The 21,373-nt window shown below is 47.0% G+C and overlaps 1 pseudogene; it reads right to left on the reverse strand.

The window, feature by feature from the left end:
* LOC136455368 (uncharacterized) overlaps positions 1 to 21,373 on the reverse strand; it is a 37,093-nt pseudogene that overhangs the window by 11,251 nt on the left and 4,469 nt on the right.

Raw genomic sequence — 21,373 nt, forward strand, 5'->3', positions numbered from 1 at the left:
GTTTCTCGAGGAGAGGATGACGGGGACTAGCTCAGCTATGCAAACCAAGTTCGCTCAAGGGAAAATTGTTATTTTAAGTCAGGACGCATAAACGCACTCGTGTCATACGCACGCCCACATATCCACGCCCAACCAGCTGTGCTTTGATCCTGGCATCTTGAAGTCTTTTGTAGGAGTATACCAAGCAATCAAACACGTGGGGAGTACCAGACAGTCAAACATGCTACGACCGGCCGAATGGCACACCAGCCGCTAAACTTCATTCTCACTCTCCGTCAAACATACTCAACTCTATAACTAAATATATACAAAAAAAATATTTATATTTATAATATACAATAAGGAATATTAGATAAATCGTTGAATTTATTTTCGTAATAAACTTCTTTGGAGATACAAATGTTAACAATAATTTATATGATCATAGTCAAACTTATAAAAGTTTGACCAGCATGAATGTCATATCGGTAATGCTTTGTTTAGGGCGTTCGGACACCCCGTTCCCATCCGGACGCATCGAACCAGCGATGCTGCATCTAGAAACCAACGCTCGATCTTCTTCCTGGCGCCCCCTCACATCCAGAAGTCGACGCTCAGTCATGCGACTCTTCTCCCGTCACTCTCTCCCTCAGCAGTCGGTAATAAGGGAGCTCCCTCTAATGACGCCCCTGCTCCTCTCCACCGTGACGCCCCTCCTATCCTCTCCTCTCCTCTCCTCTCCCTGCCGCGCTCGGAGTGGCAGGATGCAGCCGCCCTAGCCGGTAGCCTGGTACTGCTGGCTACACACTGCTGCTGCCAGCCCTCGCCCGCGCAGATTTGCCCCACCCGCTGTAGTGGATTAACGGCGCCAAAGCATAGGGACACGCCACTGTCTTCGTCACCAAGTTCTTCGGCAGCGCCGGCCTCATATCCTTCCTCACCGTGCGTTGTCCCTGAGCCGCAGCGCCAAGGTAGGAATGCCGCGGCCGACTCCACCGCGGCAGGGCACCTCCACCGCAGCGGGTGCCGCCATCTAACGTCGTGGCTGCCTCCACCGCGACAGTTCGTCGCGCCGCCCTTTGTGCTGAAAACGCGTGTTGTAAATGTATGTTTTAGATGTTTCAGAGGTATGTTGCAAGTGTTTTATATGGATGTTCCAAAAGTAGATCGGGATGTTGCATATGTTGCAATGGTTTATACACGTATGTTGCAACCATCTGTTCCCAATGTTTCATCAAATTTTCAGACGTATGTTGCAAGTGTGTTTATCTAGATATTACATATGTTTCACACATAAGTTGCAGGTGTTTTATCTGCATGTTGCGTATGTGTTGCAATGGTTTTCAAATATTTTCCACGTGTTTTTGCAAGTGTTTCAGACGCATGTTTGAAGTGTTTCATATGTCTTCTTTTGTATATTGCAAGTATTGTATCTGTATGTTTCAAAAGTAGATCGGGTGTTGTACATGGGATTCGCGTGGGAAGCGGGTGGGGGCGCCAACGATCCCCACGCGCTCACGCGGCATGGGCCCGTGTGGCCGCGAAAGCAGGCGCCGGTAGGCGCCTCCAAGTGGCATGGGCTCTCGCGTGGACGCGCAAAACAGAGGCGCAACATACTTTAGCCGCGGACGTCCGGGCGCTAGCAGTGTTGATAGTTCGATACCATAGCAACGCTTAAGAGCAAGTACAATAATGGGCTTATAGCCAAGGTAATGCTGATGTAGAGGAGAGAAGAGAAGAGAGAGATGAGAGCTTGGCTCTCAGAGCAAGTCCAATAATAGAGCCAAGTGTTTGTCTATTAACCAAGTTGTAAGAGTCAAGTTATGCAATAATGGTATGTTATTTGTCTCTAAGAAACTTTTTTATTGTTATTTCCACCCATGCTCCATCTTCTCTTTCATAATCCTTCTCGCATTCATTTAATGTATGGGCCCATCAATGTTTATGCTTCCGTGCCTAGCTTGTTATTTGTATGTGAGCCCAACTCTCCTCTCTTCTCTCCTCCGCATCGGTATTTGTTTGGCTATAAGCCATTATTATACTTGCTCTCATGCGAGCAGCAAGCTGGGCACGAAAGCATATGGATTAGTGGGCCCAACTAGCGAGTTTTGTGAGGAGGATTAGAAAAGAGAATTTTTTTTAAGATAAACAGAAAATACTTATTGTATAACTTGTCTTTTATAACTTGATTATTAGCCAAGCAATTGGCTCTATTATTGACCTTGCACTAAAAAGATAGAACAAGGAACCATCACCAACTTAGCTGAAATCTCCTGAGTCCTGTCCCAAGCCATCATTTTGTCGTTATGTCCTTGATTCTGACTATATATTGTAATAAAATTATGTTTTTTAACTGAAAAGAACCTTATTGATACTTATCTTTGTTTACTGAAAAGAATACTAATTTGCAATGTGAGCCTGTTGTTCCTCTGCACTCTGTTTAGTGAACTTTTCTCCTGAAACTTTGTATAGCGAATAGAATCCATGTTCTATCATCTTGCTATTAATTCTTATGAAACACGCTAGAAAAAAAAGATAAATCAAATTAATTCTTTTAACATACGCAATGTATTTCACAGATTCATAGCTCGGCTTTGTTTGTGTAGACGTATTGATTTGCGAAATGCAAGAACGCGGCTACCTCCAGAGCCGCGAGCCCTGCGAGGAGCCCGTAGAAGTAGTCGAGGTGCGCTTGGTTGAGATTGTCGGAGAACCAGCTCTCACCCTTGCTTCTCGTGGCCCAGTCGACCACGGACACAAGCATGCCGCTGGCGTAGCTTCCCACACCAAAGATGCTCAGGCACAGCGCGAGCCCGACGCTGCGGAGAGTGTCGGGCACCTGGTCGTAGAAGAACTCCTCGAGACCAACCTTACCCAGCACTTCGGCGAGGCCCATGAGAACGTACTGCGGAATCATCCACCACAGGCTCATCGGCACAGCCACGTCCGGCCGGTCGACCAGGCCCGCGTCTCTGGCCACGCGGAGCCGCCTGACTTCCACGAGCGCCGCGACGACCATGGCGACGCAGGACGTGGCCATGCTGGCGCCGATGCGCTGGAGCATCGTGATGCCCGCGGCGTGCCCGGTCAGGAGCCTCGCGAGGGGCACAATGACGCGGTCATATAACGGGAGCATGACGATGAAGGTGACATTGATCAAGCACTGGAGAGCAGCGGGCGGCACGACGAGGCCCGTCGTCGTGCCAAGGTGTCTGTCCAATGTGCTGGCTTGCTTGGTGAACAGAGTCGACACTTGCGAGTAGATGGCCGTGAAGACTAAGCTCGTCAACCATATCGGGAGCAGCTTAGCTATGAGTCCGCCCTGCTCAGGTTGTGGAGGTAGAAGCAGCCTGCACAAGTCAAGAAGCTCCGTCAGGACAAGACGCCTCTGTCTGTGATGTTGACTTACACGTACCTGCAACGGAAACGTGTTTGCTCGTGTTCACCTTTCATCAGTTGGAGTGATGGTGTCCTTTCGACGGAAGACCCTCGCGCCCAACGCCTCCACGGTCACAGCGAACGTGCTGCCATCAACGGGTCGTTGCTTGGCACGGTACGTCCGCGTGCCAAGTAAGAAGACGGCAAGGCACATTGCCAACGCGGTCCAGCACGCGCCGAAACCCACGGTCCAGCCGGCGTTGTCCTGGACGTAGCTCAGCCCGGCCGTCGCAATGGCGTAGCCCCAGGACATGGAGAAGTGGAACCAGTTGAAGTAGGAGCTCCGGAACGCGGGCGCGCTGGGTTCGCCGCTGTCGCTAGGCGTGAACTGGTCCGCGCCAAAGGCTTCCCCGCATGGCCCGTAGAAGCCTTGCGCCAGAGCCAGCAGGTACAGCGCGACGTAGAAGACGGTGAGCCGTGCAGGAGACGCGGACGGCGGCGAGCTCGCGGTTGGCATCATGGATGAGGCCGTTAGCATTCCCAAGCTCTGTACGTAATCATTGAAGTATGGTAGAAGAGGGTCAATTGTCAAACATAATGGCTGATTTCTGGATTACAACTACGGAAACGCTCTAACCTAAGCGTTCGAAGTCCGGACTCTCCACTCACTCTCTGTGCCCCCCGCGCCGTGCCCACCCGCCCTCTACGCCACCGACACCCGTGCCGCCCCCACCTATAGCCCTATGTGCCTGCCGTCCTGCTCCGCGTTGCTTGTGAGCTTCGTGCCTCCGACGAGCACACCGGTGACCTCCACGCGCCACCCACCCGCGCTCTGCGCCACTGCCGCCTGTGCCACCCCCACACCCACCATTTGTGCATCGCCGCCCAACTCCGCGTTGCCGGCGAGCTTTGCACCACCGGCGAGCACACCGGTGACATCCACGTGCCGACGAGCCTCCATTCGCCGAAACAGCAAGGTGATGTTTGTGCTAAAAGAGCATGTTGCAAACTATGTTTCAAGTGTTTCAGAAGTATGTTGCAAGTGTTTTATATCGATATTGCAAAAGTGGATCGGGATGTTGCACATATTGCAATGGTTATACACGTATGTTTCAAGTATATGTTCTAAATGTTTTATCTGTATCAGACGTATGTTGCAAATGTTTTCATCTGTATGTTGCAAAAGTTGATCTAGACGTTGCATATACATGCATGTTGCACACATATATTTCAAGTGTTTCATACGTCTGTTGCAAGTATTTTATCTGAATGTTGCATATGTTTGCAATGCCTTTCAAGTGCTTTCTAGGTGTTTTATAAGTCTTTCATCTGAATGTTGCATATGTTTGCAATGGCTTTCAAGTGTTTTGTAAGTGTTTCAAAGGTATGTTTCAAGTGTTTCAGCTATTTTTGAACGTAAGTTACAAGTGTTTAATTTAAGTGTTGCACATGTTACAATGGGGTCCACTTGTCGTAGCCACCTGTTGTAGCTGCTGGGTGACATCCGACGATGTGGGCCTGCTGCTGGGGCGTCGCCGAGCGGGCGTAGATGGGCACGTAAAAACCGAGCATAAGCATGAGGGCCCACGTGGTAGAGCGTGCTAAAAACAGCTGCTGCAAGCTCCTTCTCTTACGCGCGCGGCAGCGTCCGACAACTATGTAGCCTGTTCGTTTCGACTGAATTGGCTTATAAGCTATGACTGAAAGTACTGCTGGCTGATTTGATGTAAGAAAAAAATACTGTTCAAGCCATAGATTATAAGCCAGATACGAGTAATACAGGCGACACGAACAGGCTCATGATCCCAGAGTAGGAATTTCCGTGTTCGAGGACGTGCAAGTAAAAATTCCGACATGACAATAACTGACATCTCTGATCTCCCTCTGAGAGTATTGAAAACATATAATCTTTTAAACAACAAATTGGAAACGTGGTACTACCCCAGTCCTAATATGTCTACTTTTGGTTTTGTCTTAAATAAAACTATTTTAGTTGAATCAAATTTGTAGGAAAAATATTTAAAATCTATTACACCAAATATGTACACTGCCAAAATTTATTTGATCCTTAATCTAATAATACTTTGTGGTGTCTAGATGGTATTTTCTCCTATAAGTTTCGTCAAAATGAATATAATTTGACTTAAAAACAAATCTAGAACAGCTATCTTACGAAAAGGAGGAAGTATTAAAGCTGAATGAATGTGTGAGATTTCAACTTCTGGTAGAGAGACTATGTGACCTAGATGCACGCATTCAACAAGTTTATTCACATTCAACAAATCTAGATGATATTGAAACAAATCTAGAATAGCTAAATTATGAAACGGAGGAAGTATTAAAGCTGAATGAATGTGTGAGCTTTCAACTTCAAGCAGAGAGAGTATGTGACCTAGACGCCCGCATTCACCAAGTTCATATGTCCGTCACATTTCTTAACTTGTTGGGCCAAAATGATAGTCATAAAAATTGCGGTATGGAGGGTGTGCAATTTACTCTAAAAGTTACTAGAGCAGTTGTCCATCATAAGATAGATGTATGCACCTATACTCACCGTGTGATCAGAGTGAGTATTACAGTGCCTAGTCAGCTAGCTGAGAGTCTGTCCACGCCACAGAAATCCGATGTGGCAGAAAGAGAAAAGCAGAGAGAATTGGACGGACGCGTACTCTTTGGTCTTTGCTGAGCTAAAACACAATAAACGGCGGACCGAGCCTAGCTCGGGTGGCAAGTGCCCAGGTGTTGGGGCTTGCCGGGCGGAGTGTTCGATCCCCGGGGGAGTAGAATTTCCAGTCTCGCACCCATATTTATTTTGTGTAGGTCCTGGACAATCACGTGGTGCTATAATGGGACTACGACGTGCCCGTCGTCTACGAGCCTTGTGGAGCTTCGGTGATCTGCAGAAGGATGTTTGAGGTGTATGTGCGTGTGTGGTGGTGTAAGTATGTTGTGTTGAGTATAGATACTACAACTTGTACACTAGGAGTCCAGGCTAAAACACAATAAATGAGGAAAAGGGCTCATCTAGAATGATGCGGGCACGGGACTAGTGCTTCATCCTCCGCCCACCTCGCTCTTGATCCCGTGCGCCGGTTGCACCGCGATGAGCAACTGTCCACCAAATCTTCTCGTGCCACTTAACATATCGTGTCCAAATTGAGTCCCTGCTCTAAATCTAAGTCACCCAGACCAAATCGAAGGATGAATATAGTCCCAAATCCATGCCCAACGCCGGCAATCCCTTTCACGTATGGATCCGGTGCCTTGTTTCAAATTTCCACCACCAATGTCCTCCGCAGCATGGTAGCTCGCCAGCTGGGAAGGCAACAACCATTGAGGACTCCAACCAAACGTGGTAGGTATGCTGCCTTCTTACCCAATGCACGAGAGCCGCTTCAGATACGAGCACACAACCTCTTCTTCCTTGGCTCTTCTTTCTCGGGTCTTCTTCTTCCTCACCAGCCTCGCCTCAGCCCGCTGCCCAAGCCACAGGCGACCTCACCACCCGACGCCCACCCCCTCCGCTCCATCCCCGTCCTTCCCTAATCCTAATCGAAGAGTTCGGCAGTGACTCCTCGCCCCTGCCTTTGACTCCTGTCAGTGTTTGATGATCGGCAACTCATCACAGGGGTACTCCAGACGGTGTTCGAAGGGCTTCGGCGTACACAGAACTTGACGGTAAACGCAAAGAGATGAACGATTTATACTGGTTCAGGCCCTTTTATCGAGTAATAGCCTTTACGTACAGTCGACATGTAGCATTTTGCGTTGGATTGATTGTATGATTGTTAGGGTTACAAGGGGGTGCACCATACCTCTCTTTGTATAGGGGCGAGGGTAAGGACACGTATCTAGTCCTAGTCGGTTACAAGAGAAGAGTCCTAGTTCTATTACAGAATCTAGCTTTCATAGTAAGCCGACTAAGTCTATCTAGAATAGTTTGAAGTCCACGCCACCTTGTCCCGCGTCCTTCAACAAATCGTGGGCCATCCTAGGGCCTATCTAAGTAGTACCCCCGTGGGGAACCCCTAGGACCCTAGTCCGTCAAGCCCCCAAGCGCGTCATGGTCATGGTTTAACTCGAAAGCCTTCTTGTTCCTACTGATCTTGCCAAGGAGAAACAAGCGTAGCCCGAGTGCTTTCGTGAGTGAAGCCATGAGGTGCTCTGTAAAGCCTCCAGGTGACGTGCACTTTTTAGAAAAGTGCACTCACTGAGTGTAGCCCCGAGCCTCTTGTTGTTTGCAAAACAAAAAGTTAGAGAGTCTAAAAAACATCCGTAGAGGATATGTACCCGTAGCCCCCGAGCCTGTCCGAGTACTTGTACTCGAGACAAGGATCTGAAAAGAATATACTCACGGATGAGAGTGTCAGCGAAAATTATTGCCCTGTCTGCTTGTACATAAGCATGTAAGACATGTCGAACTCACATGCAAAGCTTTAGTACAGTTGGTCCAAAGATGCTTAGAATATTCAGAGGAATATGCCATCAAAGGTGCTATCCGGTGTATTGTGACTTGACATGTGCTGAGAAAAGGTCGTCTGTACACTGAAAAAGGTGTAGTGGGACGCATTGTACCCTTGTAGAGTAGCACGAGAGCCTGTGTAGAAGTCAGTAGCTTGTCCGTGTATTCCGCGTGAATCTGGTCCATAGACCACACCAAGACGCCTATAAAAACCCTCCTGGTGAACACTTGAACCTCAGTTGTAGAAGAAGCAAAGTGACTCAGAGTTTGAAGCTTGCAAATATGGTGGTGAGCGAAGTTGACCAGCCCTTGGGAGTACTCGGTTGGTATAACCAAGAGCTGTAGTGTCTAGAAGAACTCTTGTGAGAGGGTTTAGAGGTAGGCTAAATCCATAGTTGTGCATAGTAGAGTAGCCTGGAGCTACAACTATAAGAGGTCTTGTGATGGCTGGTAGGGTGGCACATCCAGCAGTCCCATATCAGTTCTCCTAGGGTGCCTGTCGATGTCTGTCCATGAAGAGTTGTAAGTACAGATGGTGTCGGCTGGGTGGCAAGATGTGCGAGTAGCTCATCCTTCATACCAGCCAGTAGGCTTCCTCTTATAGTAACTATGCTCCCAAGGGTAGTTGCCCAACAAATGTTTATAGTCGGACATTCTACCCTAGGTTCTAGGCTAGGACACACTGCACTTCTATTATCTACCCAGATGCATTACTCTTCTCCTTTTGGATCCAGGTGCATCGGGTCTGAAAGTACCTACTGAGAAGCACTTAGAGTATGAACGAGTATATCCAATATACCCTAGTGGATTCTGTAAAGAACTGGATGGCTGAGTGGTTTTATGCGGGGAACATGTGCCCCCCTAGAGGTGCATAGCAACACCACACCGGTACCCAACAACCGCTGGGATAAAGAGATGCTGAGTGCGATGGAACTTTAAGGTATTCGTCCTTTCCTCAAGCAAATCCGAGCCATGAAGGACCAAGGCATTAGTGGAGTCGAAGTGGTTGTCAGCTTCATCAGGCATCGAGTATAGCCTCTACAGGAGAGGATACACTATGGGTTCGAGTACACTAGGCCAAAGAACCCTGCCTGAGTAACCACTGATGAACTGATGGAAGATGAAGTTCTAGATAGAATTCAGAACGTGCTTGCGTCGGTACAGGTGATACCACACCAGTACCCGGAGCGTGATCATCATAATCCTCTAGCCACTGTAAATATATTGACATTGTAGTTTGTAAATATCTTAATACTGTGAAAAACTGACTCCTATGTGTTGATGCAGGAGTTCGGGTGGAATTTCAATGATTTGCCTGCCCGTCTTCCGCGTCCCGATTCTAGAGGAGTTGGCAAAAGGGGAGCGGCATCCGGCGGAGCGGACGGAGGGAGCGCCGCCTCCGCCATCCATGTGGACTAGGAAGTCAGGGGCAAATCTAAAGGGAGCTTGGATGTCGTCATAGTCCAGGCAAACCTAAGTGCCAGGCAGGGAGCCACTGGCGGGAAACGGTCGTTGGAGGCCGAAGTTGCCACTGGGAACGGGGTAGTGCTGAAGAGGCCCATTCGAGCCTACACACTAAGACCAGGTAAAAGATATCTGAACTATCTCTATGTAGTCTAAATTTTACCTTGTGCTAAATCCAATTCATAAACAGCTACTGCACATGAGGCTATGGAGGAGCAGATGGAAGAGGAGGAAGACACCTCATTTTCTGTCAGATAGTAAGTATTCTTTACGAGTAAAATTCTATTACTGAATTTGACATAGGTATACTTGGTGATGTTTATTTGCTCTTGGCAGGATGCCGCCACCAGACCTGTTGAACACCCGGGTGCCAACTCAGGGTGACGGGATCACACTTGGACAGGATGCTAGCACTATGAGTCATCAGGAGAACTCAGTGATGTCAGCATCTGTATCAAGCCTGGAGTTGGGTGGATCGTTTAGTGGTATATTGCTAGGGAAACCCACCCTAAAGAAGAGATCCAGTGCCAAGTAAGTGTCAAAGTTTCCTTTGTATATTATTTCATTCCTAGGACATCGCTTGACTGCTACTCATACCAGGTTAAAAAAGACACTGAGTACCTGGGCGTAGAGTGAAGAGCCTTGGGTTGAAGAGAACCTGTGTACTGATGGTGACCGGGTGGAAAAAGGCTAGGCAAGCAGGCCTGTGTCTCCACCTAGGGCCACTGAGACACCACAGGCGTAGGATCTGATGTCCATTGATGGTGAAGAAGAGCAACCTACGTAGCCGGGTACTATAGAGGATGTGGAGGTACCATAGCAACTGGTAGCTGTGCCTGTTCATGATGAAACGCACCAGTCGCTGGGGCCAGAGCCTATGGAGGCTACTACTGATGAAGTTGTGTGGAACATGAGGGATGACTCAAGCGCCACTACGCCGAGTGCTCCGGCCCTAAATATGTCGACGATAAGCGCTCAGCTAGCGGAGGAGGATGACATCGTCCTAGTTACCAGACCGAGTACCTAGCTCTAGGCATATAGTTCGGAGTTCGCTGGGTTGATGAGGTCGTGGTCCAGGCTGCTGAACCAAGCTTCTATCTTCGATGGCCAATTGAGGGTAAGTAAATGCATTTTGTCATTCCCTGCTGTAAATATCATCCAAATTCTCATTCTAGAAATTATCATATGCTCAGGGTATGGAGCTGAAGGCCTCTGTCAGGGTCCAGGAAGCCCAGGCGAAGCTCACCAGGTTGAAGGAGGAGTAGGCCAAGAAGGAGGCTGAGTGGATGTCCATGCAAAAACAGCATGAAGAGACTCTCTACATCCTTCGGGCTCAAATTGGTGAAGCTGAGCGCCAAAAGGCGGCCGCTGAGACTAGGAAGAATGACGCCTTTGATTCTTTGTTGAAGATGACAGAGAAGGCCGAGCTCTTTGATACCAAACTAAAAGGTAAGAGAACTATATGACTTCCCTACAACTCTTGAATGTAGTACTCGATGATCATGATGATGAACGTGTATGGTCCTTTTTGCAGAAGAGCAGATCAAAACCCAGTGGTTGGAAGGCGAGGTGAAGTAGCTAAATGAAGTCCTAAGAACCAAGCACAATCAAACCAAAGAGGTAACTAAATGATCGAGTGAAGAACTCGCTCGAGCTAAGCTGATAAAGCGGGGAGCTGATCATGATCTGATGTAGGCTCTGAAGTCAGTAACCGACATGAAGGCCCAGCTGGAGAGAGCATAGTTAGAGTGGAAGACAATCTGGGAAGCTATGAAGCCACTCGCCCTACTCTTCCACATGCTAGAAGATGGTGAAAAACGGTGGGTGGATATAGTGAAAGAAATCCCCAACCACTTCGAGAGCTATGTGTGTGAAGCCACCAAGGTCTGTGTTCGGAATGTACTCGATACGCTACGAGTGCTATACCCGGCTGTGGACCTCCATCAGGTGACCACAGACTATGATGATGAATGCCATCTTGCTGCTGTGGAGAGAGCTGAGGAGGAACTCAATGGACTCGCAACCACCATAATAGATGAATTAGACCTTAGGATGGAGAAGCCTGATGAATAGGCTATGTAAGTTTTGAAAAAACTTGTTAAGCATGTGTGCCGGGTAGGCACATTATAAGAAACAATGTTCTTTTGCTTGCATAGGCTGTTAGTTGAATGAAAAAACTTAGCCTGTAAGTAATGCATCTTGTTGGGGTACTTAAATGCCAAAGATGGTTTATTCCAGCTAACTTGTCCTTGCAAAGTTAGCATCTTTTAGGCTTGGTAATCTTTAGAGTAAGATTGTAGTCTACTTAGGCTATAAGTTTGTCTTGTGGAGTCCTTTAGAAAGGCGCGTAAGACTGAGTAGCCAAGTAAAAAGTGATCAACATAGTCGCTATGATTAGAATCATGTTAGACCCTTTCATTGATGTTAAATGCCCGAAGTCATTTGTTTAAGAAACCCTTATAACAATTGTTTGCTGTTAGGATCCTATCCCGTAGCCAATGAATCAAGTTACTTGCTTTTGGGAATCACCCTACCCAGGACAACATGCAATAGTTAAACTAAATGTTGGTAATTGGCTCCTGACCAAGGAGATGTAAGCCATCCGAGTAGGAGGCGTATCTCATAGAATATAGCCTAATACGGTATACAGAATAAGAATTGTGTGTCGAGTAATTTTATCATATTGAGAGATGTGTAGCCGTGTAATTAGTCCACTATATATCTCGTATATGATGTAACAAAAGCTGCAAAAAAAGAGACAACTGAAAAATTATGTATCTTGCACAAAAGTAAATAGACAAATTCATCTAGCGAAGAACATTACTCTATATTTGACAAAGAATCTTAAGTATAGAAGTTAGAACACTAAATTTACTTAAACAAAAAAAATACTTAATAATATTAAGCATAAAATCTTCGTAGATGATCGATGTTTCAGGAGTTAGGCACAGGATCACCATCCTCTGTGATTAACTCGAAGGAGCCTGGCTGAGTAACTTTGGAGATGATAAAAGGGTCTTCCCAGGGGCTAAGTAGCTTGTGTCACCTCAAGGTATTCTGGATACGCTTGAGGACTAAATCTCTTACTTGAAAGGTATGGAGGCGCATGTTCTTGTCATAGTGACGTCACAGGCCTTGTAGGTACCTGGCAGACTGGAAGAGTGTGTTAAGCTTGATTTCTTTGGCACTGTCAATTTCTAGCCACCGGGTTTCATCTGCTTTGCCTTCATTATACTGTTCAACCCCCGAGAGAGTTCCATATCAAATCCACTGGCAAGATGGCTTCTGAGCCATAAACCAAGAAAAAGGGAGAGTACCCTGTCGCTCTGCTTTGTTGAGTGTGCAGTCCCCAAATTACCTTAGGTAACTCGTATATCCCCTTGCCGCTATAGTCTTTAAGCTCATTGAATAGCCTAGGTTTTAGTCTGGCTAGAAGTAGCCCGTTAGCCTGCTCTACTTGGCCGTTCGCTTGAGAATGAGCTATGGAAGCATAGTTGATGCTGATGCCGCAATTTTGAGCCCAACTTCTAAACTCGATAGCTGTAAAAGGTGAGCCAAGATCTGTGATGATCCGATTGGGCATACCAAACTGGTACATAATGTCCTGCATGAACTTGACTGCCTTTGTAGCGTTGAATTTGACGAGTGGCTTGTACTCTATCCACTTAGTGAACTTGTCAATAGCCACATAGATATACTTGAAACCACTTGGTGCTCGTTTGAGAGGTCCAACCATGTTGAGCCCCCAGCACAAAAAAAGGCCATGATGGAGGGATGCAGATAAGGTTGTGAGCTGGGACGTGGGCTTGCTTGGCAAAGAATTGATAGCCCTTGTAGTGTCGCAGTAACTCTTCTGCATCTTTCAGTGCTATAGGCCAACAATACCCAGATCTGAAAGCCTTGCCAACTAAGGTCCTAGAGGCTGCGTGGTTGCCACAACACCCGAAGTGAATTTCCTCCAAAATTTTCTGTCCTTCTTTAGGTGCAATGCATTTGAGGAGAATACCAGATGATGTGCCCGATTGGTAGAGCCTGTCTCCGACTAAGACGTAATTCTTGCTTCTACATGTGATCTACTCTGCTTCTTCCTTATTGTCGGGCAACTTATGGTCTCGGATGTAATCAATAAATACTTGTGTCTATACAGGGTTGACCACTAGTACCTGGACATCAGGAGTCGGAGTACCAGTGGATGTGGAGGTTTCTTGTTTGATTGAAGGGACTTGGAGTTCCTAAACAAACACATCAGGGGGTACCTGGGCTCTATCTTATCCCAATTTAGCCAAAACATCAGCCGCAACGTTGAGATCTCGCATAACATGGAGGATTTCTAGACCTTGGAAGTGTTTCTCAAGTTTGCGGACTTCTAAGTAGTAAGCGTCCATGGTCTCCTTGGTGCAGTCCCAATCCTTGATTTCCTGGTTGATTACCACCGAGGAGTCAATACATACAAGCAAACTCTTGATGCCGAGTGAGACTGCTACTCAAAGGTCGGGAAGGAGGGCCTCATACTTGGCTTCATTATTGGTAGCAGACCAAAGTATTTATAGGACATATTTAAGCTGCTTTCCATCTAGAGATATGAAGAGAACACCAGCACCTGCACCTCCTAGCTTGAGGGAACCATCGAAATACATCTTCCAATGATCGAGGATAACTGTCAGAGTAGTCTGCTGGGCTTCGGTCCACTCGGCTATAAAATCAGCCAAGACTTGAGATTTGATGGCCTTGTGGGAGATGAACTCAATGTTCTGAGCTCCTAGTTCAATTGACCACTTGAATATGCATCCTGTTGCATCCCAATTGCGTAGGACATCGCCAAGTGGAAGTCGGATACCATTGTTACCTTGTATTCGTCAAAGTAGTGGCGTAGCTTGCGTGAAGTGATCAAGAGGGCATAGCGGAGCTTTTGCACATGTGGGTACTTGGCCTTAGATTCTGATAGCACCTCGCTAATAAATAGATAGGTCATTGTAACTTATATACGTGCCCTTCTTCAGCCCTGCTCCACGACTATTGCTGTGCTTGACTACCATAGTAGTGGCTGCAATGTAGAGTAGGAGTGGTTCGTATCTCCTGGGTGGGGTAAGTATTGGAGAGGTGGACAGGTACTCTTTGAGCTTCTGGAAGGCTTTGTTAGCTTCAGCTGTCCACTCGAACTTGCCTGACTTTTTCAACAACTTGAAGAAGGGCAAACCTTTCTCCCTAAGTCGCGAGATGAAATGATTGAGGGCAGCCATGCACCCTGTTAGTTTATGAACATCTTTGACGTAGTGAGGTCGAGTCATCTGAGTGATTGCTTGAATCTATTTTGTGCTAGCTTCGATACCCTGATGGCTCATGAGGAAACCCAATAGTATGTCCGAAAGAAACTCCAAACACACACTTTATTGGGTTAAGCTTCCACTTGTATTTTACAAAGACTGTCAAAGGTTTGCTTCAAGTCTACGATCAGAGTAGAAGGGTCCTTGGTCTTAATGACGACATCATCCACATAGGCTTCTACATTATGACCGATTTGTTCACTTAGACATGCCTGGATAGCCCGCTGATTGGTTGCACCAGTGTTTTTTTAACCCGAAGGACATGGTCGTGTAACAGTAGGCAACAAATGGAGTGATGAAGGATGTCTTGCTTTGATCTTCTTTTTGGAGGGCAATCTAATGGTAACCCGAGTAGCATCAAGGAAGGATAAAGAGCTGACCCGGTCGTAGAGTCTACGATCTGATCAATGCGAGGTAAACCAAAGGGACCTTTTGGATAGTGTTTGTTGACGCACATGCGCCACTCTTCGAGTTCTTCTAGATGAGTATAGGATTGGCTAGCCAGTCAGGGTGAATGATTTCCCTAATGAACCCAGCTACCAATAGCTTGGTGATTTTATTCTTGATTGTTGCTTTCTTATCTGGTGAGAACCTATCATAGACGTGCTTGATCGGCTTTGAGCCGGGGTTTAAATCCAATTTGTGCTCAGCCAACTCTCTCGGAACACCTGGCATATCATTTGGCTTCCATGCGAAGATATCTTTGTTTTTCCTGAGAAAGTTGGTGAGCGTGAGTTCCTATTCTTTGGAGAGGTGGACGCTAATGATAGTCATCTTAGAGGGATCACCAGTACCTAGGTCAATCTCGATGGTATCCGTCTTAGAGGGTGGTGCAATGATTCTCGCCTTCTTAGTCGGAATCTCCATGTCTTCTAGCTTAGTCTGTTGTGCAATGTTGGCAATCCCCTGTGCTTCATAGGCTTGGTGTGTTCTAGCTACAATCTAGATGGCTTCCATGTCATAGCCATATGAGCGCTCGAGGTCACCTTAGAAGGAGAGTATGCCATTGGGACCCGACATCTTGAGCAAGAGGTATGGGCAATGTGGTACGACCATGAATTTGGCCAAGGCAGGTCGACCGAAGATAGCATGGTATGATGATTCGAAGTCTATCACCTTGAACTTGATGAACTCCATTCAAAAATTGTTTGGGTTGCCAAACGTTATCGGGAGCATGATATGTTCAGGGTGGCATGGTAGCCTTGCTGGGTACTATCCTGTAGAAAGGGACATCAGTGGGGTGAGTAGGCTGGTAAAGTCTAGGCCTATCTTCTTTAGCGTATCTGCCAATATTATATTCAATCATGTGCCGCCATCGATTAGGACCTTCGGGACTATCATGCCAGCTATTGTTGGACCCAGATGAGTGGATAGTGGCCAGACGTTAGTCATGCTAGTCCATTGATCTTTTCTAGAAAATTAGATCTGGGTACTTAGACCAATTAAGGTACTTTGGTGTTGAGGGCTCTCCTGCCATGATGTCTCCGAAGGACAAACTTCCTTGAGCAGCTTAGTTTGATGAAGTGGGTAGCCCCACAAAGATTACTACAATTTGGCCCTTAGACTGTTGAAAGCCAGGGTCAGGGTTGTTGTCTCTATCTTTGTTGCTATCAGCTTTACCCTTGCCCTTGTTGCTTTTGGCATAGAAACCCAGTTCTGGAGTTGTCTGCACTCAGCCGCCGTGTGCTTGGTGTTCTTATGGAAAGGGCAGGGTAAATTCTTGAGGTCTTCAAACTTCTTTTATTTTTGTTAGACTTCTTGGACCTATCCACGAAAGCAAGGGTGTTGTTGGGTCCTCTCTTTCTGCTGGGCTGACCACTCTGATTGCTTCTGGGGTCATAACCTCTGTCTTGTTGGCCGCATGGGCATCGTTCATGAGTATGCTCTTGAGATGCAATCATCTTCTATAATGTACGCTTAAATTCCTCGATGGTCTCTGGATTATCGTCGTAGAATTTTTCAAATTGCCACTTGTATTTGATCCCATTGGCAAAGTGATCTATCACCTCCCTGTCTATGATATCATAGACTTGGGCTTGTAACTCAGCAAAGCGGTGATAATATTGCTGGAAGGTTTCATCTAGTTTCTGCTTGCAAGCTCTAAGCTCGTCCTGAGTACTTGGGTGGGTGAGGACGCCGCAAAATTTTCACAGAATTTACGCTGAAGCTATCCCTAAGTATCAATGGAGTTGGCTCATATCTTATCAAACCAGATGAGAGGCACAACATCAAGTGCCATAGGAAAATGTAACACTTTGATGTTGTCGCCGCTGCCTGCCAACTTGATGGACTAAGAGTAGATGCACAACCATTGGTTGGGTTCTGTCTTCCCGTCATACTTGGTATGGTTGGACGGCTTGAATTTGTAGGGAAGACGAACATAGAGTAGTCTATTAGAGAAACATGGGAACCTGTCTAGTGAGATGATGGCCTGTCTATACTCGGACTCGCCTCTGCCTTCCCTGTTACTATGCTGGTGCCCTTGATATGCTAACTATGTGGCACCCTGATTCCTATTCTGGTTACCCTGTGGCCCTAGACGGGAGTGGGCTAGTACTTGTTGTTCTCCTCCTTGGTTACCCTATGGTCCCAAACGAGAGTGGGCTGGTGCCCACGCCTCTAGTCGTTGGAAAGGATTAGCTTGGGATGTCACTTTTGTAGCCTACATCTGAAGGGCTATGTGGATTCTAGAATGACTTTGAGTCTTTGCTGATCTAGAGTAGTGTTTTCTATGGCTGCCATCTCTTCTACCAGGGCTGTAGACATTGGCATAGGGACATAGTGAAGACCTAGTGGCCAGCTACTTCCATGAACTCAGGCTCAAGGTTACATGATGTAGAGGCTCTGACGACATTGCACGTCTTGGAGCTATCGTTTTGCTTTTTCATCCCATAGACGTTGTTCATATGCTTGCCTCTACAGCCAAGCGTCAGTCATTCAATGTCTTGACAAGCCGACTAATACAGCTGCCACTCTTCCTTGTGGTGTTAGGTGCGATTGCACCGGGCCTATCGAGCACTTGTTCTTCCTTTCCATAGCCATCTTCTGCTCATCCGTCTCTCCGTTGGGTGGCACAGTGTTTGGGGAGATGTTGGACAAGGTTTCTTCTCCATCTTGGATATATGGTGAGTTAGGCATAGGGATCTGAGGTTGTTGGCTAGCCATAAAGACTTCTCTAGAGTGCCTCATGGCTAAGTGAGTTTCAGATTCTACAGTTGTTGTGATGTCCAAGATCTACGTAGAATCATGATCGTTGTTGTCTGTTGAAAGAGTTTTGTCGTCCTGATAAGGCAAGAGTTCTACCATGCCGACTAGACGAGATGAATCTATTAAAGAAGTGTTGGGTCGAGCACCCAGCCAATGGACGATGCCTCCTTCTGGTGTGATGGATAGAACCAAACCTCTCTAGGCACCCGTAAGAGGGATCTCTTGCTCAGACTACACGAGGTAGCTAATCGTATCTTGGTAGATTGAAGTTGAGTTCTTGAGTCTGAGTGGAAAATGAACCGGGTCTTCATGTTGGACTTCAGATGGGATTTACAGCCCAGACAAGGGTGACATGTCTGAGCGGGAGTCGTGGTTGATGGTGACCTCCTGAGTTTGAGCTGGATCAGAGATTGAGAGGTGCAAAAACTTCTCGGCAAGTTGATCCAGTGTGGTCATCGAGACATTTGGTGAAACTTGAGGCACCGAGATCTCCATGAGACAACTTTAGAGCTTGTCATTGTCATATGTCTTGTAGATCCAGGAGCCGAAGATGAAGGTGATACCCACTGAGAAAATCATGTCGTCGAGGTCCGCCAAGCTCTCGATCACGAAGTCACCGAAAGCCCCTACCTGATGCGCCTAGCTGTCGGTGTTTGATGACCGGCAACCCATCATAGGGGTACCAGGATGGTGTACGAAGGGCTTCAGCGTATGCAGAACTTGACGGTAAATGCAAAGAGATGAACTGATTTATACTGGTCTGGGCCCTCTTGTCGAGTAATAGCCTTTACGTCTAGTTAGTGTATAGCCTTTTGTGTTGAATTGATTAGTATGATTGTTAGGGTTACAAGGGGGTGCACCGTACCTCTCTTATATAGGGGAGAGGGTAAGGGCACTGTATCTAGTGCTAGTCGGTTACAATAGAAGAGTCCTAGTCCTATTATAGAATATAGCTTTCATAGTAAGCTGACTAAGTCGATCTGGAATAGCTTGAAGTCCACGCCACCTTGTCTTGCGTCCTTCAATAGATCATGGGCCATCTCACGGACCATCTAAGTAGTACCCCCATGGGGAACCCCTAGGACCCTGGTCCATCAACTCTGGCCAAGCGAATGTCTCCCACCATCGCTCAGCGGCGCCCCGATGCCACCATCGGGCTAGCCGTTGGCCTGGGCCCTCCTTCTAAGGCCGCTAGCCATGGATGCCTGCAAAAACTGAAACTCTAACCCATCGTCGCCGCCCTAGCCACCATTCTGTAACACCCTCGATGTTACACCATAAATCATTTACTAAAACATGTCATGAGCATCATGTTTATGTGTTAATGCATGTAATAGAGTGTGTAGATCAATTTCTATAACTCAAAACAATCAATAGAAATGCGAAACAAAAGTTGATTTGATAGTCATGTTATATCACTTAGGGTTTAAAACTAATTTTTATTAAGCAAAAATGCTATAGAACATGTATGTGATACGTAAATAAAGTTTGAAGTACAAACTTTGTGGATGACAGTGAAATACTTGTGGTAAAAAAATGATATTACTAGCTAATATTTCCACTAGCTTAGAAATCACAAATGGAAATCAAATTCATCTTTAAAACTTAGATTTTTTCAAGTCTGTCGATTGTTAGACAACGCTATGTTTAGTAATTTATGGTGAGAGATTGGGTTAAGGAGTGGTGTAGTGTTATAGCTCGATTTGGTAGTCTCATATGCCATCTTGAGCATGGAGAAGACAGTTTAAGTATAGGGGCAACCATTTGGTCATGTTGAGCGCATAAAATTCATGTGCGTTACCAGTTTTAGGCTAGTTGGTCACGTGGCTGCGATCACCGTGCTCGGGCTCTTGGCATCATCATGTTGGTCGCGCGTAAGCGTGCGCATGTTGCCACGCATGGCCAGCCATGGCCGCCTCTGGCTTGGCCATGGCTCGACTATCGCTGGCCCATCGCGTGGAGCCGCTGCTGCTGCCACCTACCCTGTCCTGCGCTGCGCTGTCGATGTGTCTACCACTACTCCTCGCATCATGATGTTGCCACTATCGTTGCATCGTCGTCGCGTCCGCACCGGTCTGCTGCATCTCTACATTGTTGCCGGCCCTGTGAGCGTCGTCTCTGTCGCGCGCACGTGGGCGAGCCGCCGTCACCATGCCATTTATGGCACTACGGCGCGCAGGCCATGTCGGTCGGATGCGTGCACACGTTGTCTGTAGCACCGGTGTGTGGACCTCCCTTGCTCGCCGCTCGTGTTCCACCAAGGCATGGACGAGCCAAGCCTACCAGCCGCGCCGTCTCTCTCTTTTCCTCTTTCTCCCTCTGTTTTCCATCGTCGTAGCATCGTGTCTCGGTGAAGCTAAAGAGCGAGCACCTCTCATCAATTCCTCATGCTCGTGTCTCTGCCTTCATGCCCCCACCTTGACTCGCATTATGCCGAGCTCTAATTTTGGAGCTTTGCCCGCCACCGTGCCGTTAAGGCTCGTCACCGCTCGCGTTGTGGCCAACCTCCACCACTTTATCCCGTGCCAATTCCTCTACACCACTAGCTGGCCTTGGCTCCCTCTGCACCACTAGCGCGCACATGGCCAGCCTCACTCGGGTCATCTCTGGCCGAGCCGGCTTCTCGATAAGGTCACTAGTGAGTTGTTGTTGCTCTCCCGCTACCCCTACCGCCTTGTTGTTGCTGCGGCTCACCTAAACGCCACCACCATAGCCGCAAGATGCCCGCCACCATGGAGAGGTCCTTCTACGGCGTCCCAGCTCGTGCAACATCCGTCCATCGTCTCATGTCGAACCCTAGGTGAGCGTCTTGTGTGGCCGGCATAAGCGCCAGAGCACGCAGCGATGGCCGAGGACCTTGACGTTGAAAAGTGGAGAAAGATCCGAGGGTTCCGTTGCAAAGTCGCTGCCTATAGAAATAGTAACATGGACTGCGGGTTGTTTTGCTCATAGTCCAGAGGCATTTTTGCAAGAGTGCCAGCACGCGGGGGCTTCCTCGCCGTGGGCCACCTTCGCACGTGGGCCACGCCTCGCCTGTGGGCCGCGTTGGGCCGAAAGCAGTTTACCTTTTTTGTGGAGAATAGAAATAGCTTTTCATTTGTATTTCTGAGCTGAACTTTGGTAAATCATATAAAATCATGTAGGTATCCAAAAATTGTGAAACTAAATTTGTTAAGTTCCTAAAATTGTGCTCTATCTATTAGTGTATTTAGTTCATATATATACTTGTCGATGCTAGGAGCTATTAAATCATTTGAGAGTGCTTAATATTATTAGGTTAAATATTGTAGGAATTTTTGTGGCAAAATGATGATAGCTTTAGCTTTGAAAATTTTACAGTAGCTTCATGGTATTATTATGTGCTCACTGTAATTTTTATAGCTTTAGAATAGACTTAACATAAGGGTAGTTAAATGCTCTTTGTTTCAAATATACATTAAATCATTAGTAGAAATAAAGATATATCCTTCATTTGTAAAGTTAGGTGTTTGTTAGTTGAACTCAACACTTTATTTGATGAAGATGATAGTTAGCTTAGTATCTTTGTCATTAGAGCTAG

The sequence above is a fragment of the Miscanthus floridulus genome, chromosome 5 (genome assembly GCF_019320115.1).
Source record: "Miscanthus floridulus cultivar M001 chromosome 5, ASM1932011v1, whole genome shotgun sequence".
Classification (NCBI taxonomy): domain Eukaryota; kingdom Viridiplantae; phylum Streptophyta; class Magnoliopsida; order Poales; family Poaceae; genus Miscanthus; species Miscanthus floridulus.